The sequence below is a fragment of the Helianthus annuus genome, chromosome 14 (assembly GCF_002127325.2).
Source record: "Helianthus annuus cultivar XRQ/B chromosome 14, HanXRQr2.0-SUNRISE, whole genome shotgun sequence".
In the NCBI taxonomy this organism is placed as follows: domain Eukaryota; kingdom Viridiplantae; phylum Streptophyta; class Magnoliopsida; order Asterales; family Asteraceae; genus Helianthus; species Helianthus annuus.
This window is the reverse complement of record NC_035446.2, coordinates 88,558,371-88,580,985: the sequence shown is the minus strand read 5'-3', so window position 1 is coordinate 88,580,985 and position 22,615 is coordinate 88,558,371.

Genomic DNA, 22,615 nt, shown 5'->3' with positions numbered 1-22,615 from the left:
TTAAAATTCTGCACTTTTGTGTATGTGAAGAGTGTGTGTGTGTGTGTATGTCGATGTGTGCAAGAGGGTGGAAGAGGGTTCTCCCAAACAACCCAAAACTCCAAATTGGTGACGAAATTTGGATCTAGTCTCTTGCATGAATGAAGAATTACCATCATCTAATCCTAACAAACATGTGGTAAGTTTTAATTTTTGATTTGGTGAATTTATATGAAGTGGGTTTATGATCAATCCACGAATTAGTATGAAATTAAGCAAGTCAATGATCTCTAGATCAAGTGGTGGAAGGCTTGCATTTCTCTTGAGAGATGCAGGTTCGACTCCCACTTGGTGCAGAGTGAGGCATTGGTGGGCAATGATAGGAGACCCATGGAAACATGGGTTGGATCCTTGAGCCAAACGGGTTTTACCGGTAATTTCACCGTCATGCCTACGGGCGGGTGGGTTACAGGGTTTTCCCCGAAATTAGTGGTGGACTCGGGTTACTCTCGGAGAACTCCGTTTGTCCAGTGGGTGCCCCGAGAGTGCTCGGGATTGAGTTTGTTGGCCGTTCAAAAAAAGTATGAAATTAAGCATGAATATGTGTTAGAATAACCATATGGAACATGAGTTATGCATGTTTTTGAGTAATCTGATGTTTTGGATGAAACCAACTTGTAGTAGTGTCACACCCCGATATTTCCACATATTACCGGTGAGCCCAGCGGGGAGTATCGTGACGTAGTTGACATCATCATAGTAAAATATACACAGTTTATTGCACAGCAGAAGTCTTGGTAGAAAATACTATTACAAACCGAAATGTAAAGTACCGAATAAATATAATACATACGGTTGTAAGAACATCCACATGCCGATCTAAAACATAATACAAAATATTGTTCAACAGACTTTAAGCATTAAGAACTTGCAAGATTCTTTAACTAACGCCCAGAGCTCCCAGCCAATTACGTACAATACCTGTCACTTAGTCTTTTTGAAAAATACGTAAACACTGGTAAATACAATTAACAGACTCTTTTGAAAACATTTATGAAAATTGATTTGAAAGCACAAGGCACAAACATTTTTATAACTTGGGACAATTATATTAATAATAATCTTGTATCAGATTTACATGTTTGTCCAACATTTAGGGCCGGTATAAATAAATCGAACAAGATTAAACAACACACCACAAATATAAACTCACGGCGGGTCACCCCAGCAAATGAGTATATCGTTTACATACGCAACTGACAGGTGTATGCCTACACCCCGTGCTTAAGTCGTGGCCATTTACGATTTTTAAATGAGCCGAGGATATCCAGGACACGGTCGTTAACCCCCAATGTTATTTGTTATCAAGCAACACTGATTAAAACGGGATTATGCAATCTAACCATATTCGGTTAAAAAGTTTCTACACCCGACCAAGCGGTAATATTTTACCGTATCCCAAGCTCGTATAAGGGAAAATAAGTTAAAAGTATTTACCTGAGCTTAAAATGCAAATTTTTGTATACTCAGCCGTATAGTCTACTCAAACAAGTGCAAATAACTTCTACCGGGGCTTTTAATCTGGAACGAAGGTTTTATTAACCTATTAGATTCCTAACGGGTCTTATTTAAGTTGTAAACTTAGACCGGTTAGTTTTAAAGAAGGGTTTACGGTACGAAACGCAAGATTAAGCGATGACCGGATTGGAATGTAATTTAGACCCGACAAGTATGAAGACTTGTATAAAATGGGTAAACTAAATACATTCTGGATTTTGAAGTAAAAATGATAAGGTTTGACCCGTTTCGGCTAATTTATGCAAACTAGTTACATAAATCGTACCGAACGCGTATATGCATAACGGGTAGCCGGATGAGTCATGTACAAGTTCCATAAGTTATTATGCTTCAAATATGTTATGATATTAGTATGATATCATCAATTATGCCCAAAAAGATTTTAAAACCAATTTAAGTCCCGCAAGGGTATTTTGGTTATTTAAAGTTTATAAAAGAGGTTTAATAGTAAACTGAGGTTCTGGTCTAAAACATTTTGTAAAAACATTTATTTTATAATGTTAAATCAGTAAGATATCATACATATGTGTGGTTTACCATTTATGGCCAAACTAAGCACCGTAGGGGCATTTTGGTCTTTTCACATATGTTTTTAAGCACAAAATTGGAAGTCTGAGTTCATAACTTCTACCTACTGTAAAAGTATTAAAAATTAACTATAAATTCAGTAGGTAACAAGTCTTGGGCGCTAAATATGGTTTTAAACCATATTATGCACTTATTTAGCGTAAAAGTCGATAATTGACGATATTTGCGGTGTTTATGTGATTATTAGATTTTGACCAGCCTTGAATGGTCAAAATATTTTATTCAACATATAACATTAGTAGGCAATGGTTTGTATGTTAATTATATGCAAATCTTCATTTATTAACAAAAAGGGAATTATCATCATTTATCGAATTATACAAGAAATCAATGATATGGTCCGTTTATAATCTGACCCAATATTCCAAAAATCCCTAAAAATAATATCATAACAGTAGGTAATGAGTTTGGTGCCAAAATTTGGGTTTAAATATGATTTACGCTTAAAAGCGTAGTTTAATTAATAAAAAGTTCAATTTTACGATATCTTGCATAACTTTAGTTTGAGACCAGAAAATGATGTCAAAATAACTTGTCATACTTATATATCAGTAACAAAGCTATTTGTATACTCATATTGTTGGTGCACTACATCTGTCGACTTCGTCTTGTATCGAGTCTTACATTGTATTGTATAGATTAGGGCGCGTTTTACGAGAAAACTGGAAAGTATATGTGTTTAGGAAGTTAGTTTCGCTCATATGGTCATAGGGTATAGGTTTCGCTTATTCGTACACATGTAGTTTCGCTTTTATGGACGTGTCCATATAAGCGAAACCTCCAGGCTTATATATAGCAGTCCATTCGAGCGAAACCATATCAAATGCCTTGTATTCCATGCCGAAGTGCTGCCGGTGTGAGGTTTGAGCTGTAAACGTTGTCAGATCAATAAAATCAGCATATTTAGTGAAGAACAAGCTAATTCTACCTCCGTTTCTTGTTATTCCGCATCTGAAACGTAGTTGAACGCCTCTGAACGACTCAATCGGGTCAGAACACGATCCTACAAGTGGTATCAGAGCTCAGGAGGAGGAGTTCTGCAGAGATTAGCTGGAATTTATCTTGTTTTCTTGCTTCTACACCTTCTTTCATCAATTCAGAAAGTTTTATCGGTCGAAATTCGCTCAAAATTTCACAGACTGTGCGCTATTGAACATAGACAAATCCTGGAAATTTTTTGATCAAAATACAGACTAAAAATGGATCAAATGACTTTCGAACTAGGTTTCGCTCTTTCAGACATAGTGTAGTTTCGCTTATTTGAACCACTAGTTTCGCTTTTGTGACCAAAGATCAGGGGTTTCGCTCCAAATTGCATGAAGGTTCCGCTCTTGTGTCACCAAGGTTTCGCTCCAAAGGACTAGTCTGGGGTTTCGCTTTTAGGGTTCATCAAGGTTTCGTTCATTCAGACAAACTCTAGTTCCGCTTTTTTGTACATCAACAGGTTTCGCTCCAAAGAATATCTGGGGTTTCGCTTTTACAGACAAAATCCTAGTTTCACTTTTGTGGACTATCTGGTTTCGCTTTTGTGTATAAACACCAAGTTTCGTTTGAAAAACGTGTCAAGTCATCATGGATACTGAGTTCTATAACGCGTTCGCAACACCGTCTGGTCCAGCCGCCGTTGTTCAAGCCATGAATATAGAAAACGAGACGGGAACCACCCAAAAACCCCTGAAATTGATGAGTATCGAAGAATATTACGGGTGGAAAGACAGATTCGAGAACTGGGTTCAGGCAAACCATCTTAGGTCGTGGGAATGTATCTTGAAGAAATACGTGTTGCCTCGAACAGAATTGCAGACTACCAAAAATCTATCAGAATTCATGGAGCAGGAACGGGTTATGTACAAAGCTGAGAAAATGATGATAAGTCTACTTCAGCAAGCGATCAAAGAAGACATCTTCATTTTGCTACAGCACGACAAAACTGCAAAGTCAATCTGGGATGCACTTAAAGTCAAATTTGAGGGAAGCGAGAACATGATAAAGAGCAAGAAAGCGCTGCTTAAGAAAGAGTTTGATCTGTTCAGCAGTCTACTGGGTGAAGATACAAAGAAGCTGATTGAGAGATACTGTCACCTTGTACGATCAATGTCGATGTTAAGTATTGAAAAAGATCGTGAAGAGTGGGTAGACAAGCTAGCTGATGCATTACCACAGAAAGAATGGGGAACGTATTTGATGATTCTGAAAAACACGGGTGTTTATGATGGGTTAACGATTTCTCAGTTCATCGAAAAGATCGAGAGTCAGGATCTGGAACAGCAGAAGATCGCCAGGATGAACAGTCCGAGTGGTCAACAGGATGTGAAAATGTATTACAAAGGTAGTATTCCAGTTCTAGAATCTGAGAGAAGTCCGAAAATCCAGACTGCGTTTAGTGCTGGAGATTCTACAGAAAAGGTTGATCAGAGTTCAACTAAAAGCAGCAGTGGATTCTCATCATTTCCGAGTGTTAATCCTAAAGAGTCAAATACGAGCTTTCAGTCTCAAGGCACAAAGACAGGAAATGGTTATGTGATTCAGTGCAACATAGCTCTAAATCTTCCAGAAGGTCAAAGTTTTTCTGAGGAAACTGCGAAAGATCACATGGCTCTACTTGGTTCAGTGTTGTTATCCTATGAAAGGTTAGTTGCTGGTCGGATTGGAAATCCTATGCTTACCAAAGAGGATTACGATCAAATAGACGCCGAAGAAATGGAACTGATGGATATCAAATGGTGTCTTGCTAGTGTTCTTAGACGTGCTGAAAAATTCAAGACAATTACCGGGAGAAATGACTTTCTTGATGCTCATGTATCTACTTTAGGTTTTGATTAATCTAAAGTTACTCTTTTTCGATGCAGGGAGAAAGGCCATTTCAAACGGGAATGAAAGAACAGGGAGGCTAGTGGTGCTCAGAATCCGTTCGGAAAAGATGACTACTACCAGAAAGCCATTTATCAGCAGGTTGGTCAATCACAAGACTCACAGACGGCTCATGGTAGGAAGATTGAGGATTCGAAGAGAGCATGTTTGGTGGATTTCAATTGGAGTAACTACATATCTCCTGATAGCAAAGCCTGTTTAGTTGATCAAGATGATGAAAGACTACCTGAAGGCTTCAGCTGGGATATGTTTGTTAATGAAAAGGGAGAGTTCAAAGCTTTCATTGCCAAGATTGTCAGAGAACCAGACATGTTTACCACATGGATGAAGTCTATTGGTGTGATTGTAGAAAGGGTGGAGGAACAGTCTGTTACGTCTGATGAAAGTTTAGAAAGTGCTGATGAAAGTTCACAAAGTTCAAATGAGAGTGTTCAGAATGATGTTACTTCAGAAAAAGAAGCTGTTTTTGATCAAACACCGTCTGATTCTGGTGTATCAGATGCTGATTCTGAAAAATCTGTACAGTTTGATTAATCACCAGTTGATAGCAGTAGTGATGATGAGGAAGAGAAACATATCAATATTGCTAAAACTCATCTTTCTCCTGAAAGTTTTCATTTCTATTTTGCAGATCGCATGGAGAAATTGAAGGAGAAAAGAGCTGCAAAAGAACAACAACAACTGAAAACTGAAGATGTTGTCCAGAATGAGAAAGATGAAAATGTGGCTCAGGAGATTGCTAAAGATGAGAAGGTGATTGAAGAAGGAAAATTGATTGAAGTGGTAAAGACAATCGAGATTGAAAAGATTGTTGAAGTTGTAAAGCCTTGCGAGAAATGTTTGGAAGCCTGCAAGGAATGCGCAGCAAAAGATGACATAATAGCTGATTATGAAAAGAAGAAGGAGCAGTTACTGTTCAACCTTAATTATGTGAAAGAATCCTATGATGTGTTGAACAAAACAGTAACTGGTCTCCAAAAGACAAACTCAGAAAGAGAACAAGCACTTACGATGATGAATGCTGTAATGATGACTAAGCAGAAAGCTATCAACTTTTACATTGAAGAGAGTGCTAAATGGAAGCAGGAGTTGGAGACAGAGAAGATTGAGAATGAGAGAATTAGACGTTTATTGCAAAGTTATTCTAGTTCTGATTATCTCATTGATTATATTTACCCAACTGTTGCAGGTATGGAAGCTTTTCAAGATGAGAAGCCAAAGAAGAAGAAAGACTGTGGTAAGAAACCGACTGTTAGCTATAACAAGTGTCCGCCTCCAGTATGGGAAGGGTATTCTCCTAGAAAACCAAACGAGGAGCAACTTGCAAAAGTAGTCAATATAAAGCTTAAAACCGACACAACTGATGAATTACCAGAAAACATTGATGTCACGTTCACCTCGTCTGACACTGATCATGAGTCTGAGTTAATCAAAAAGGTGGTCAATCAGGTGTTGGATACTGATGAGGATGAGTCAAAGTCTGAGTCTGGAGAGTCAAATTCGTCAGTCAACCGTTCAAAGTCGTCGGTTAAACAGTCTTACAGTAAAAAGTTTTTATTATCGAAAGCAAATTTGGATGATGAAACATTTGAAGTAGCATACACTTTAAATGATTCTGACAAATTATATTCTGACAGAGAGCTTCCAATAAGGAGTGTCAGATTTGAATTGATCAAAAAGGTTTTCAAAATGACAGAAATTAATATTTCTGAAATAAAAGATTTAAATCTTAATGAAAAACCTAAAAAAATACACTTCAAGAGTTCAACAACGTTTAAACAAGAAAAAGGGTTACAATTCTGGTTCGAGTTCCCAAAAGAAACCAAACCAAAATCATAGCTACAAAAAGAAAGGAATTGGTTTTATTCCACCAGAAAATCATAAAAATATGAAAAATTCTAATACAAAAACAGAATTTGTGTCAGGTGGAAGTTCAGAGGATGAACAGAAGAAACCGTTCTGGAGACAGTCAAATCAAGAGTTTCTTGCTGATAAGAAGAAAAATGGAACTGAAATGTGTCATTCAAAGGAAACTCGTACCTGTTACAGATGCAATGAAGCTGGTCACATTGCTTGGAACTGTTCAAAAAATGCCAAAACAAAACAGGGAGTTTCTAGGAAATTAAAAGAAAAGGTTGTTGATGTTGAACCACCAACCGAAAAACTTAAAGATTTTAAAAATTCAATTTATGAGGTTGGTGAGTGTTCGAGGAAGATTTTTTATAAAAAGAAAGAGAATGACAACCAAATGTGGGTTGTTAAGAAAGTTGAAAAGAATGTCGGCGATGAATCTGGTTCCACAAAGTCAGAGGAGCCACAAGGTGAGATAAAAATTTCAGTGAATGATGTTGATTTTCCATCACTGAAGTTTGAAGAAGTTAAAAAGAAAGTTGGTAAAATTGAAATCTCGAATCAGTTTTACAAAGAGAAAAATGAATTTGATGTCGAGAAAACATTTAATGGAAGTGTAAAGAAAATATTTGGGAAAATGTTGAATGGGAAAGCAAAGGGGGTTAAAGATTTTTATGCAACTAAAAAGGCAATATACAACCCTACTGCACAAGAACTGAAAGCCATCAAGTCTGAGAAGACTTGGATGGAAGTCTGTTTCCCATAATAGTCTTAGGACTACGCCGGAGATCCCAAGTTTATATCGTGGATCAGGAATCGGCATCATTCATGTTTATGAGTGTATATGAAAAAGGTTGAGATTGTTTGAATGTTTACAGGTGAAAGGACTACGTCGGAGCTTCCAGGTTGGTAATTGAGAAGCAGGAATCGGCATCTTTGTGACTAATCTTACAAGTGGTAAAGAGGTTAATGTAGATGACTCATTCCTACAAGTGGTATTGGTTAGTCATACCTACAAGTGGTATTGATTATGATCTTACAAGTGGTTATTTTTACAAGTGGTACAGAGGTTGCTTGAATGCAAAACGGTAAATCAAGGACATTAACTTGTACTTGATTTACAAACATAAAAACTGACAAGATGATGAACCATATCCCCGTTTTTAACACGTGTGTAACCTACAAGTGGTAAAAACAAACTCATTTTCCGGAAAAATCATTTTGATTAAAACAAACTTAAGTGTTTTGAGATCTAAATGAGAAAATGGTTTGTGAAAGGGGGAGTTCTGATTGTTTATGCGTTAGTGGATGGCGAATTGATGCAATTCGATATCAATTGTCAAGTTTTTGTACAGTTTGTTTTGTGATCAAGTGGGTCTAGAGCTTAGTTGTTTTCAAATTTTTAATGTGTTTGCATTTTAAGGGGAGTAGAAAATTTCAGAAAATCCAAAAACAGTTGAAAATTTGAAAAAGACAAAAACATGATAAAATCAAAAACGAGTTTGTGTTGTGAAAAGAGGAAATGATAGTACATCAGTAGACTGTCACAACATGCTAAAGAAATGTAAAGATAAAATGTGATAAACAATCTCACTGAAGATGTGCCAGTAGGTTTTTGCACATTTAGTAAATTGTGACGAGATATAAACATAAAAATTTCAAACTTGCTTGTTCTTGGGTTAACAATTTCTTGGATATATAGGTAACCCCTGAAATCTTGTTTGAAAGGTCCCTTATTCTGAGATACTAGGTCTTTATGCTCAGTGATATCTGGGGTATTATCCCGGGACATCTGCTGTATGGAAGTACTGACCTAGTCCCCGGATAATGCTTTCCGCAAACGCTTGAAACATAGCATCGCCCTCAGCAAGCTGATGAAACAATAAAATTGATAGTCGCTGCTGTTGTAATCAAAAGATCCTCTAAAGGGGACACACCAAAAGTCGAAGCCGTCATCTCTTTGCGTATACGGAAGTATCGACCTGAGCTCTCACGGCCCTCGCATCTAAACCCTAAACATATATCATCTGGGGTATACTCACCTGTAAGACTGAATATTGGGATCTGGATACGGGAGTATATTCAAGAAGTGGGACACTCGAATAAGTTTAAGTCGCTTAAAACATTAACATTGTATCTCAAAACAATTGAACTTTGTGTAAAAATTTAAGTGGACCAATATACTGACAATCTAAGTGAATTGTTTAAAACATAAAATGTAATCAGCTTAACGGTGTTAGTGACATGTCTCATAAATTGATATGATCCTCTTACACGAACTCACAAAATATTGTTTGTAAATATTCCATTTCTGCATTTTGACGTTTTTACAAATTGATGTCAGTTCGTATCTTTACAAGTGGTGTTAGTTTACATTCTTTTAGAAAATCCAAAAAGATTTTGTGTGTGTTTTTAGCATAAATTTTTAAATTTAAAAAAAAAGTCAAAAAGATTTTCGACAACTGATGTTGGAAAGTTGATTTTCAAAATTCCAAGTGCTAAACATGATGACATTGTTGTGAGGGGGAGTGTGTTTTGAGTGTCAAAATATGTTTTCTAAATCAACAAGTGGTTCATCATGTATGTGTGAATTGAGAGAGAGTGATAGTTGGTGCATATGTTTGAGAGGGAGTTAGTGTTGATGCATTAAAGTGATAAATTTAGAAAACTTACTATGAGGAAGAGTCTATGCAGGTCAAGTTATGCCAGGTCGATCTTGAGACACAAGCTAGATGATTGCCAGGTTTCGATTTTGGATCTAAAGACAAAGAGCCAGGTTACAATACCTGAGGACTCTGATTGAAGGAAGTCAAGTTTCTGATTCCTGATGAGCCAGGCAGATCGATCCTGGAAATTAAAGACTTTGCAGATAGAGCTTGAGTCAGGTTTCGATCTTGGAACATGAAGAAGCAAACAACGATCCTGTATCAAATGTTGCTGAAGAACAAAGAAATGCCAGCAAATCGAGAAGGGGAGTCTGAAGATTGAAGATGTAAAGACACAGTATTGTTTTGACTCGATAGTCGACTTCGTCAACATCTGAGGGGAGTCTGTTGGTGCACTACATCTGTCGACTTCGTCTTGTATCGAGTCTTACATTGTATTGTATAGATTAGGGCGCGTTTTACGAGAAAACTGGAAAGTATATGTGTTTAGGAAGTTAGTTTCGCTCATATGGTCATAGGGTATAGGTTTCGCTTATTCGTACACATGTAGTTTCGCTTTTATGGACGTGTCCATATAAGCGAAACCTCCAGGCTTATATATAGCAGTCCATTCGAGCGAAACCATATCGAATGCCTTGTATTCCATGCCGAAGTGCTGCCGGTGTGAGGTTTGAGCTGTAAACGTTGTCAGATCAATAAAATCAGCATATTTAGTGAAGAACAAGCTAATTCTACCTCCGTTTCTTGTTATTCCGCACCTGAAACGTAGTTAAACGCCTCTGAACGACTCAATCGGGTCAGAACACGATCCTACACATATATCCAAAAATCTCGTTTTTACACTATAAGGGCATAATAGTCAAAATTAAGCAAAATAACGAAAACATGCAAATAACTCATATTACTAAGGGACCATGTAGTATAACCTCAGAGGGTTATACTAATATATAATATGGTCACAAAGCAACCTTAAGGCATAAAGATACTAAGCTAATTCGGGTCAGAACTGAAAGTCAAAGCAAAAGTCAACTTTTCCGACTTTCGGTTGCGAACCGAGCCTAAACTTAGAATTGTCGGGTTGAACATGTCTAAACATGTTCTTATAATATTTACCAAGTTATTAAAGTGATCAAACGTATTTTATAGCTTCTACATTATCAGATATGAATTTTTAATAAAATCTGACTCGTTTAACTTTTATTTTAATTACTTTGACCCGGCAATTTACTAAGTAAACGTGATAATTAGGAGGTGCCCTTTTGAGGGATTAACACCTACATAATTACCAACACATAGCCACATTCTTTTAGAACCATGGCTGGACTATTAATGATTATTCTAAAAGTCAAAGCAGAATTACGCTAACTTTGACTTTTGGTCCTTATACTAATAAAAACTGAACTATGGAAGCTAAGAACACTTACATAAGGTCCTAACTCGAAGATTTAACTGATGAGGGCTTCCTTTAAGACCAGGATGCTCCAGAGAAGAAGTTGTGAGTGAAATTTGAGAGTGCAAGTTCAAAATGATCAAACAAAGACCCTTTATATAGAGATTTGAAGGCTCTTGAGATCATTCCAGCTGTTATGGAGTGATACCAGATGATCACAAGTGTCCTTGTGGCAGTAAAAACCATCAACATGCAGCTGCTAGTTTTTTGGTCGCTGGCAGCTTTGTCGCAGCCCGCGTAGGATATAAGGGAGGTCTACGTGCCCCGTGACGCTCCCTTATTCCGGTTAAAAACTTTCAATTATTGCAATTTCAGTCCCTGGTCCTCTAAAACTTGAATTAACTTTCATTTATTGCACTTTTAACCCCCAAAGTTAACTTTTAAGTATCTAGAGACATATAATAAACATTGTTAGGCTCCTGATCAGTTACGAGATCACCCGAAAGGTACTATTTCTTCTCGTTGACGTTTTTAACCCTTTTTCTTGGAATTTGCAAATTAAATCATTTAATTGTACTGAAACTTCACGAGAGTATAATAAAATTACAAAGCCTCGGGATCGTTAAAAGGTCACTCAGAGGTAAGAATTAACATGTTGACACGTGTAACCCCTGTGCTTTGTAAACTTTTGATTTTAAGCACAAACGGCTTCTTGCGAACGACAATTTACTCATTAAAGAATATGAACATCGTGTGAGGTCAATCAGAGGCATAAGTTTGGCATGTTGACACTTTTTGTCCTTCCACATACAACTTTTCATTACTTGACAACTTTAGCCCCTCATAGTTATCTTTATACATGATCAGGGTTTATGACACGTGTCATCACTATATTGGACATGATTTTGTGAGGTGTTACAAGTAGTAAGGATGATATGTGTGAATCTTCCAAGTTCAATTCGTGTGCTATTTTTATATAGTATGTAGTATGTGATGTATACTTGTTATTTAGATTGAGTATGGTATGGAATTTGTTTGGTATATACCTATGTTGATGAATGAAAGTAATAAGTATGAAGAAAAGCATGAGGTACTTATACATTATGCTTAAAAAGTAGTACGTACACCAAGTGTTTATGAAATGTCTAAATGACTATAATATGTGAGATTGTATGCAAGTAATGGGTAAATATGTCACAACCCCAAAAATACCACAAGCGGAAACCCCCGCGAGGCGTGTGACGTACCAGGATCTAGCCACTAATCACATTGAACCATAAATAAAATAGAACTTTCCATTAACCAAATGGTATAATTCAGTCATCTGTTTAGAAAAACGTACATGTTCAGCGGAAGCATAATAGTTTATTCAATAAGTCTAACGATAATGTTTAAAATAATAAGACTTCAAAAGAGCTTTCCAGTTGCCATGACCCATGACCACTCCCGCTTCCCAGACAGCAAGTCCATGACAGTGTACCTAAGGGCCTGCAAGCATGCAGAAAAGTGTATCAGCGAAAGCTGGCGAGTTCACAGTGTTTTTAATCGTTTGTTACCAAGTATTGATTTATGTTATGTTGATAATAACTCGATACCGCAGACGGATCCTTTTTGCCCTTCTCCAATGCTCTATCAAACATTGGTCATGATTTTAAATTTATTAGTTCATGCCCGTCCTATCCAGGTACGTCGTGAGGGTGCCAAACCTAATAGCGCTATCAACTAATAACCCCGTTGCCCTACAAGCAACTTGTTCGGTAGTATGATGGGACTTATGTGATAGAAAGTGAGTATATTATCCAACATCAACGTTTACTGAAAAACGCCTCATATCCCCTACAAGGATATGGGTTTGTGAAAGACTGTTTGCTACTGAAAACTGCCTCATAACCCCCGCAAGGATATGGGTTTATAAAAAAACTGTTTGTTTGTTTGCCTGTTTGATTGTCCCCACCGGACGCATGCTTGTATTGAGAGAAGTGAACTCACCTTGGTTTGCTCGGTTAGACTAATTACTTGTTCACACTTAGTCAATCAAAGGCTATGATGCTCATGTAGTCACACAAGAAGATTACCTCATAATATATATACAACACACTATCGGGCCATCTACATTTCATCAATAAATCATACAACACAACCATACACAACAGGTAATTCACATAACCGATAATGTGTGGTCCAGTCCAATTGGAGGCCCATTGCCAAGTTGTGCGATTGAGGAATTAGGCCGGTGTGGGTGTGTGTAGTTCTGGTCTTGTGCGATTGGGCTCATCTTGTGCGATTGTAATTGGGTCCATGGCCCAGATAAGACTCAAGCCCACCAGTTTGTGCGACTAGGCCTATTTGTGCGATTCATGCAAGCCTATTTGGACTTGTGCGACTGATACAAACTTGTGCGATCCGAATGACCTTGTGAGACTCGATTAGGTTGTGCGACCCACACCACATTCGGCCCATATATCTTGTGCGATTGGGCCAAGATGTGCAACCGATGCTTGTGCGATCCAGCCCAAACACCCGGCCCAAGTGCATGCTACCCCAAAGACTTGTGCGATTGACCCCATGTTATGCGATTTGTTGTTTGCACAATGTCAGTTACGAGGTAGCATGATTTATGGCAATTTCCATAACCACCCTCCCATTTACTCGATTAATCAACTTTCCAAAGATCAAATAAACCATCAATTGCCATAATCATCCTAAACATTAATCGGTTTAACCTAAACACATAACCATTATCAAGAAATCTTGCAATCATAACTAATTCTTGTTACCAATCATTGTTTAGTCGCATGCAGTCAAAGAACATCATGAAAACCATCTATTCTACAATCATATGACCATCTCCATGTAAGAACACATTACACTAACATCATGAATCATTATTTCATGCAAATCCTAACTCTATACAAGTCAGTGTTAGAATCACAATGATTATCATGGTATTGATCATATAGCATTCATCTAGCATTTATTATCAAACAATCAAACACACCAAAACTAGAAGGGAACTAACCGGATCAAACTATACCCCAAGGGTTATGTGCGATGCAAGGCTTCGAGAGAGGAGGAGGAGATGATCGCCGGCCTTCACTTCGAAGAGAGAGAGAGAGGAGGGTTGCCGTCGGTTTAAGTGAGGGAGAGGAGAGGATTAGGGTTTGATGGTATTTCATGTTTTGCTAAATTATGAGGGTTACACATCTACCTTGATGTGTTATGCGAAAACAAGAGGGAGGAGCTTGGCTCGAATCAGTTGGGCTTTGCTTGGGTTACAGACTTGGACCGAGAACCAGTCCACTCGGTTAAAAGGTTTGTGCGATCGGGTTACAAAACTAATGACTAGCTATCATACTACATACACACATTCAAGCATACAATTAAATACGTCCATTCAGTTAAATACATCCATTCAACCATGAACAATCACATCAATCATTCACATAGTGTACACATAAGTTACATCAAAACACGACGTAAGCTTCTAAAATGCGAGTTATCACAAAATATGTATAGAAAGTGATAATGATGTGTTTGATAATAAACTAACAAGAGAAATGTATTTTGGATATAATTCATGTGGAAGATTAGAATTGTTAGTATGATGTGGTGAAAGTATGCTTTAAGAGTGGTACCTTATCCTTGAATGATGCAGTGTACATCATGTGTTTCATTGATTTCTTAAATGAGATTATCAAGTAATTGTGGAGAATTGGGTTAACTAATCATGGGTTATGGTGCTACATGTAGGATTATGAAAATACTAGTAAGGATGCAAGTTTATTTTGTATATGCGTGCTTGTAATCTAAGTGATGATGTGGCGGCATATGTCTTAAAACATAAGTATAAAATGTATATGCTGGCATTAGTATGGCCTACTATATATCAATATGGACATATGTTCATAAATTTGGAAGTGGTACGTTTGGCAATTGACTTTCAAATACCGGTACCGGTCGGGTACAATACTAGTTCCGTACTGGTATTTACTGGTTTTTACCCTCAAATACCGATACCGTACAGCTACCGGTACCAAACCGTATCATATCAGGTATATTCGATACCGTTACCTACTTTTGGGGATTTTTGGTACCGGTACTTTCGGTTCCGGAACCGGCAGGGCCGACTCAACCATTTTGGTGGCCTAAAGCGAAGTAAAAACTAGAGGCCTTTTTCTCTCAAAAAATTGAGTAAATCGCAATTGCCACCCAAATACAATACTCCATATGCAGCGCCCCTACAAATCTGCTATACATCAATAGTATCCATCACAAGTGATGTAGACTAGAAAATGGGATACGAAATCAGACGTGTTGCTTCACATAGAATACCAGGAACGATTCTTCCAAAATTCGTTGATTCTCGTAGAATACCAAAAATTGGGGTTTCACACTTACAAGTGAATTGGGAGAGAAAAATGACTTTTCATATATTTCAAAACTGATTATCCTCCTCCTATTACAGCCATATAAATAATAACGTAAATTGAAAACGGGCCTCAAAACACACTTGGGCCAAAAGCTAGAACGAAATAAAAGCCAATAATGTTATGCTATGTCAAGTCCGCATTCCACTACCCATTTTGCACTTAATCACTGACAATGGTTCAAACACCTAGAGAGTGGTAAAGAATTTAAAAAAAAAATTGTGATTGGTTGAAAGGGGTTGGGACCCACCATTAAACCACCCTGTCTCCTCCTTCCCTCCTCTTCCCGCATCGGTGACTATACACCGAAAACATTCAAACAATCGGTTACTCAAACAAGCGGCTGTCATTCACCGATCGGTGAAAGCAAGTCCCCGAAGGGTTCACCGAATCCATACCGTCTACCCTAATGTGAATTGGGGTTTGCGTTAGGGATCAGTTTTGTCTTTTTTAAACAACTTCGTTAATAAATCGAATTGAATAATTTTGTGAATGATTTCAGTCTCAGATTAAGATGTGAATCTTAGCCTTTCAAATAGTCATTCATCTGTGCCAGAAACTCCCCGGAGTGGAAGGTGAAATTTTGCAGCAGTCTAATTTGAAAAGTTTCCGCTTTTGTGTAGGGCTGACAATTCTAACACGTACACGAAAACACGACATGAACTTACACGAAGTTATCATGTTTCGTGTTTGACCTTAACATCTTTCGTGTCTAAAACAGGTCGACACGATAAGACCTTAACAAGTTTCGTGTTTGAACATGTTAAAACCCATTAACCTGCTAAGACCTGTTAAGTACATGTTAATAATTAAAATTTACAAATTAAAAAATATTATATGTGGGTGTAGACATGGGGTCATCAGTCGTGGGACCTGGGATATTATACACAAACACACGTGGTTCCTTTTCCACAATCAAAACCCTAATTTCTAAATCTCTCTCACAAACACCACCATTCCCAATTCGGTTCACAGCTTCCCCAATTCGGTCTTTTTTTTTCTTAAACAGATCGTGTTCGTGTCTTAACAAGTCGTGTCCATGTCTTAATAGGTCGTATGATACTTTGGTAATTTTTTCGTGTCTTAACAGGTCGTTTCGTGTAACATGTTTATTAACAGGTTTGTGTTCGTGTTTTGAAAATCTAACACGATAAGATTTCGTGTCGTGTTTGTGTTTACATGTTTTGGGTTCGTGTCTTATCGTGTTCGTGTCTTAACAGATCGGTTTGACCCGTTATACCAGCCTACTTTTGCAAACATACAACCTTATAGTAATCACTTTGTAAGTAAATAGGCCCAAATTTCCAGCTATACTCTATTTGTCCTTTGTCTGAGGATTTGTAGAAAATTTTTCTAGTTTACTTCTCCAGTTTTTTTTTTATGTTTTTTATGTCGGAGGAGACAATACCCTAATATGGTTTTATTTTTGTATATTTTGAGCAGGTACAAAGTACTTAGATGCTCTTGCACTATGTAATGTGCATATCATAGTATCTTTGTTTTCTTTTTCATTTTGCACAATTAGAGATTTGTTACATGTGGTTGTTACTTAACACTTATCTTGTGACATGCCACCACAAATCACATCTTTTGACACTGGAATGGCGATGAATTCTATGCTTGACAAGTCGTCCTCTCTCTGGTCATCAGATGCATCTTATCTTGTGACACCTATATTTTATTAACACCTGCTATTGATTAGTTTTAAATCATTTTTATTGATATAGATGGTTTTAATTTAGAGAATTATATGATATAGGGTTAAGTTCATGTACAAAGTGCCTTATCGTATAAAACGTATGAAAGGCTTGAAAACACCAAAAAAAAAAATGCGGTGATATTTTCGTAATTATTTGCTCGTAGAGTAATTATCAAAATTATTCTATAAATGACATTGTAGAGTAATTTTGATCTTGTAGCGTAATTTTATAAAATGATCTTGTAGAATAATTATCAAAAGTACTCTACAAGTGTATCAAAATTGCTTTGCAAGTTTATCAAACAACATACAATTCAAAATTACTCTACAAGATCATTTGTAAAGTAATTATAATACTCTCCAAAATTGCTCCTACAAGATCAAAATCATCATATAAGATCATTTGTAGAGTAGTTATGATACTCTACAAGAACATTTTACAAAATTAACTTACAAGATCAAAATTACCATACAAGATCATTTGTAGGTTAATTTTGATAATTACTCTACGAGTAAATAATTACGAAAATCACATATGTTTTTTTAACTTTTCATCATATTCGTACATTTTGTATGACATTGGTATTTGTATTTGATCTTTGCTCATATAATATAAATTAAATTCTATTGTATGTAAAATTCTTGGGTTATAACCTAGTATGCATGTAGATTGTTGAAGTGAAGAGAAAACTAAAAAAACTAATTGCTCATGTTTTTTAGTTCCACATCGTTAGTGTATGGAAGACAAATGGAACTTAATCCTTAAAAAGGGACCCCACGCTGAAGAAAAAAAGAAGGTGCGCTACACGTATATGATGTGGTTGTAGGGGAAGGTTTAAATGAGAACTTTAAATATTGTGAAATCGTGGGAACGAATGGAAAAACCACGAGACATTGGTCAAAACCAATTCAAAGTTAAATTTTTTTACACTTACTATTATTATTATTATTATTTGAATACAATCTTAAAAATTAAATTTACGTGAATTTGTAAATAATGAAAATTTACACATGTGTAAATTAGCCATTTACACATGTGTAAATTAGCCATTTACACATGTGTAAATATAACACATGTGTAAATATAACATATTTACACATGTGTAAAAAAAATCTAATAATAGGGATTTTGAGAGGAGAAATGAACTATTTGATGTTGTAATTCTTCTTCTTCTTCTTCTTCTTCTTCTTCTTCTTCTTATTATTATTATTATTATTATTATTATTATTATTATTATTATTATTATTATTATTATTATTATTATTTGATGTTGTATTTTAATTACAATAAGGTTTGTATTAAAGAAAAATTGGTTTTAATTGGTTTTTTCATTCATTCTCACGATTCTTGTAATATTTAGCGTTCTTAAGATAAGTCTCCCTAGTGATGCTATTAGGCTTTATTTTTATTTATTTTTTTCAAAGTGTTAAGTGTTAGTACAAATGTACAATTGAAAAAACCAAAATCAAATCAAGCCCATTATTAACTCAAAACCAAAAACCAAAAAAATGAAACCTAACTGTTTTATAAATCCCAAAAACCGAATACTTAGCTTTTGTTTTTAGCATAAACCCGATTTAAACTGAGTCATGTACACCCCTAACCTATAATATGGGTCCGAAAAATAATTTATTCATGTTACATGTATTTATTTACTTTGGCAAATTAATCGTAAAAATGATTATATTGTAAAAAAAGCAACAACTTAGAGCTTCTTCAATAGATTTTTTTATAGAAGAGAGGGTAAGATGAATGAGAGAAATGATAAGGTGGAGGATAAAAGGTGTGATGTTGTATGTGTAGAAAACAGATGATAAGAAGAATGTAAGTTTTGTTTTTGGGGTTACGAGGGTGGGTCAAGTAAGGGTGTTAAGTGGGTCGGGTTTGTGGGTTGACGGGTTTAATCCTGTCTGAACCCGAAAATTTTTGGCGAACCTGAACGCGATCGGAACCAGAAAATCATATCATACATATAAACCCGAACACGACCCGAATATTCGCAGGTTGACCTTAACACAGACCGTTCAACCCGAATTTTTAAAGTTTCTAATTTTTTCTGCAAATTAATATATTAAAATTTACTTAAAAAACACAAATTTATATGATACAATTTACATTTAAACTAGTCTTAAGCCCCCGCGTTGCGGGGTGGGGGCGTAAAACCGTGCTATCAGCTTTGTTGAGCAGGGAAGTAAAACCGTGCTAAGTAGCAACCGAATGACGATAAACCGCAAAACGACATAAAACAAAGCATGAGTTTTTAACCCTAAGTGACTCACGTGCCATGAAACATAGACAAAGTCAAATTTATATCGACATGTATTAGAAAGTCGAGGGGGGTAAAAAAAATCAAGGAACCAAATGTGATCAGCAAACTGTTAGGATCTGAGTTTCTTTTTTATTGTGTTTTCGTTTGAGAATTAAGAAGATGAACAAGTAAATGCAGCGGAATTAAAATGGAAATAAACTTTTCACACAATCAAACAGGAGAAATGCTTTCAACATACAAGTTTAACATTGAACCGAATGATTGAATTTATTTCAAACTTCAATTACAATTGTATGCATGTATCACAAACTCCCCCTCAGCCTGAGCTCACAACACTTTGCTCGTACAGAATGACAAGTGATGAAAGAGCTAATAGAACAGTACAGGGTACTGTTCTATTTATAGGCATGAGCAAACCACTGAAGCATCTTGGCTGACGTCACCATGAAAGTGACATCTAACCTCCTAACAACCTGTAACTACTGATCTAATACAACTACTGCTTGCTAACTACTGATTACATTACAATACAATACAATGAATAAACAAACTATTGCTTCCCATTCCACTGTTGTGACTCCAGCAGTACTTTATGTCTTCAGCAGTGCTTGACCCAGATCAGTAGTGTCACACCCCCAAAATCCACCCGCGGAGTACCACCGTTTGGGAGCGTGACATGACCAGGATCAAGCCATCAATCATATCAAACATAGCATTGAATATAAAAGTAATTAATGTAAATCATCATGACATGATTGATGTTTCAAAACCAAACATCGTTTAAGTAGCGGAAGCATAGTATGTAATCTCAAAATAATTATAAGTTCGAATAACGTTCATGAATCCAAATCCCACAACGACCTGCTCCTCCCTGTGCAAGCTCCATAGTGTACCTAAGGTCCTGCAAGGCATGCAGCAAATAATCAACAAACTAGTTGAGCGAGTTCACAGAAAGTAAGTTCATAACATAGTGCATAAGTATAACTAGTGGGGGCTTCCCATACTAGTGTGTACTAAAGGTGGGGGCTTCCCAAACCTTGTGTTCATAATACTGGTGGGGGGTTCCCATGTTTATCCTGGCTAATGAGGGCTTCTCATTAACGGTACTTACTAGACTAACTTCCGACCATGTGTTCTTCTTTACTGAGAACAGGAAAACGTACAGGGTCGCGTAGGCTTTACGTGACGTGCCCTTCCCCGAGGACATGGTACGCGTGGGGGCTACGTAGGCTTTACGCAGCGTGGCCTTCCGACCTGGAAGCCAGTAGATGGTATTGGGTTACGTAGGCTTTACGTAACGTGTCCTCCCGACCCGGGAGACAAATGGCAAACATACTGGGTTACGTAGGCTTTACGTAACGTGTCCTGACTAACCTGAGGACGATGGTCTATAGTCTAGAGAATGCGTAAGTACGAGTAATCTTTCCATATTCAACGTATCCAACCCAATTCCCAACCCGGGAATCCCATGCCTTGGCTGTGTGAACTCACCTTGGTTTGCTCGGCAGATACACAAAGAGTACAGGTAGCAAGTAAATGGTCAACCACGTCCTATCATGGTTATTATGCAAGTCAGGTTCGTGTATAGCACGTTTGTATCACGTATGGTATCGAGTATGATAATGGCAACTCACATAAACGTATCAGCAGTTCAAATCATGTAACGAGTCCAAGTAGTCGGCCCAAACAGATAAGCAGTCCAATTAGCAGTCAAGAGCATACTTGTGCGTGTTAATCTTGGCCCAACATAACCCGGCCCAATTAACATTCACCCCAAATAGTAAACGCACACTAGTCCAATAGCAAACAGTCCACAAATTCAATCGTTGGGCCCAATAGATTGGGCCCGTGACAGTGAAGGCCCAAACAGTGTACGTGCATTAACTCGTCTCGAGTCGCAACCGGCGATCTCGAGTCGCAACCGGAGATTACGAGTCGCAACAGTTGGTTACAAGTCGCAATGGTGATCTCGGTTCATCATGGTCTGGTTACGAGTCGCAACGGGACTCGCAACCGTGGTTACGGTTCATGCTGTTGTGGTCTCGAGTCGGGATCATGGGGTCTCGACTCGCAATCTGTGTCGCAACCAAGTGTAACAGTTTTCCTGATTTCAAGCAGATCGGTTACAACATTCAATTGTTACCAGAATTATCATTCAATCAATTAACACAATTCCTATTATTCAACTAGCAAACCATCGATTAAACAGGATTCTTAACACTAAATCCGTATGAACCCTAATTTACAACATCATGAACAATGACAATATTCGTACCACTTAATCATATGATCATCATCAATCAAACCGAAGAACATCATACATGAACCCTAACCAAACATATGAGCCGATTTATGAACATCAACAACAATCATATCCGATTACAGCAATCCGAAACATATCACAGCCGAACATAACAATGGATTAATATTATCATAACCGTACATGTTAGCCAATTAACAAACATTCCGTTTCATATATCAACAATCCGATTATTATTGCAAAACACATATAAGTCGACTAGCTATAACACCTCAACAAACAACAACAACAACATCACTTAATCATACTAACCGAATTGGAGAAGGAACAAGGATGATCCGGATGAGAATGATCTTCGGTTGTAAGGGTGTGTGTGTCGTCGGGTTCCAAGCAAACAAGAGAGAGCAAGAGCTTCTAGGGTTTTGTGTGTGTGATGTTTTGTAACAACAATAAGAATCAAACCCTTACCAAAGGGTTTAGTGTTTGCGAGTGGGGAGTGGGCCGAGCCCACTCGGTTGTCTAATGGTCCGCGTACAAGGTGTGGCCCAAAGGGCTTGTGCACTCGAATGTAGTGTTGTGCGGATCGGTTCAAGTTGTGCAGTTTGGGTTCGCGAACACATAATCATTCATAAAGCATGCATATACATATGGCACATAACATCATAACATTCATTAGATCATATAATTTAGTTCTCGTAAGCACGTAACGTTACATCAAAGCAAGTCTAAAGTTCGAGTTGTCACATTATCCCCTACTGATTGGAAATTTCGTCCCGAAATTTGGTATGCACTCACTGAGGAAGCTAGGTAACTACATAACTGCATTGTTCACTGATTTTCCTGGGGTGTCACATCCTCCCCCCGTTGATCTGGAATTTCGTCCCGAAATTCCGAAGTAGTAGCTTCAGCCTCAGTAGTGGTAGCATTGGTTTCGAATAACTGGGGGTACTTTTCTGTCATTCTGTCTTCGCGTTCCCAGGTGTACTCTGGACCACGTTTGGAGTTCCAACGAACTCGAACAAGAGGGATTCTCTTG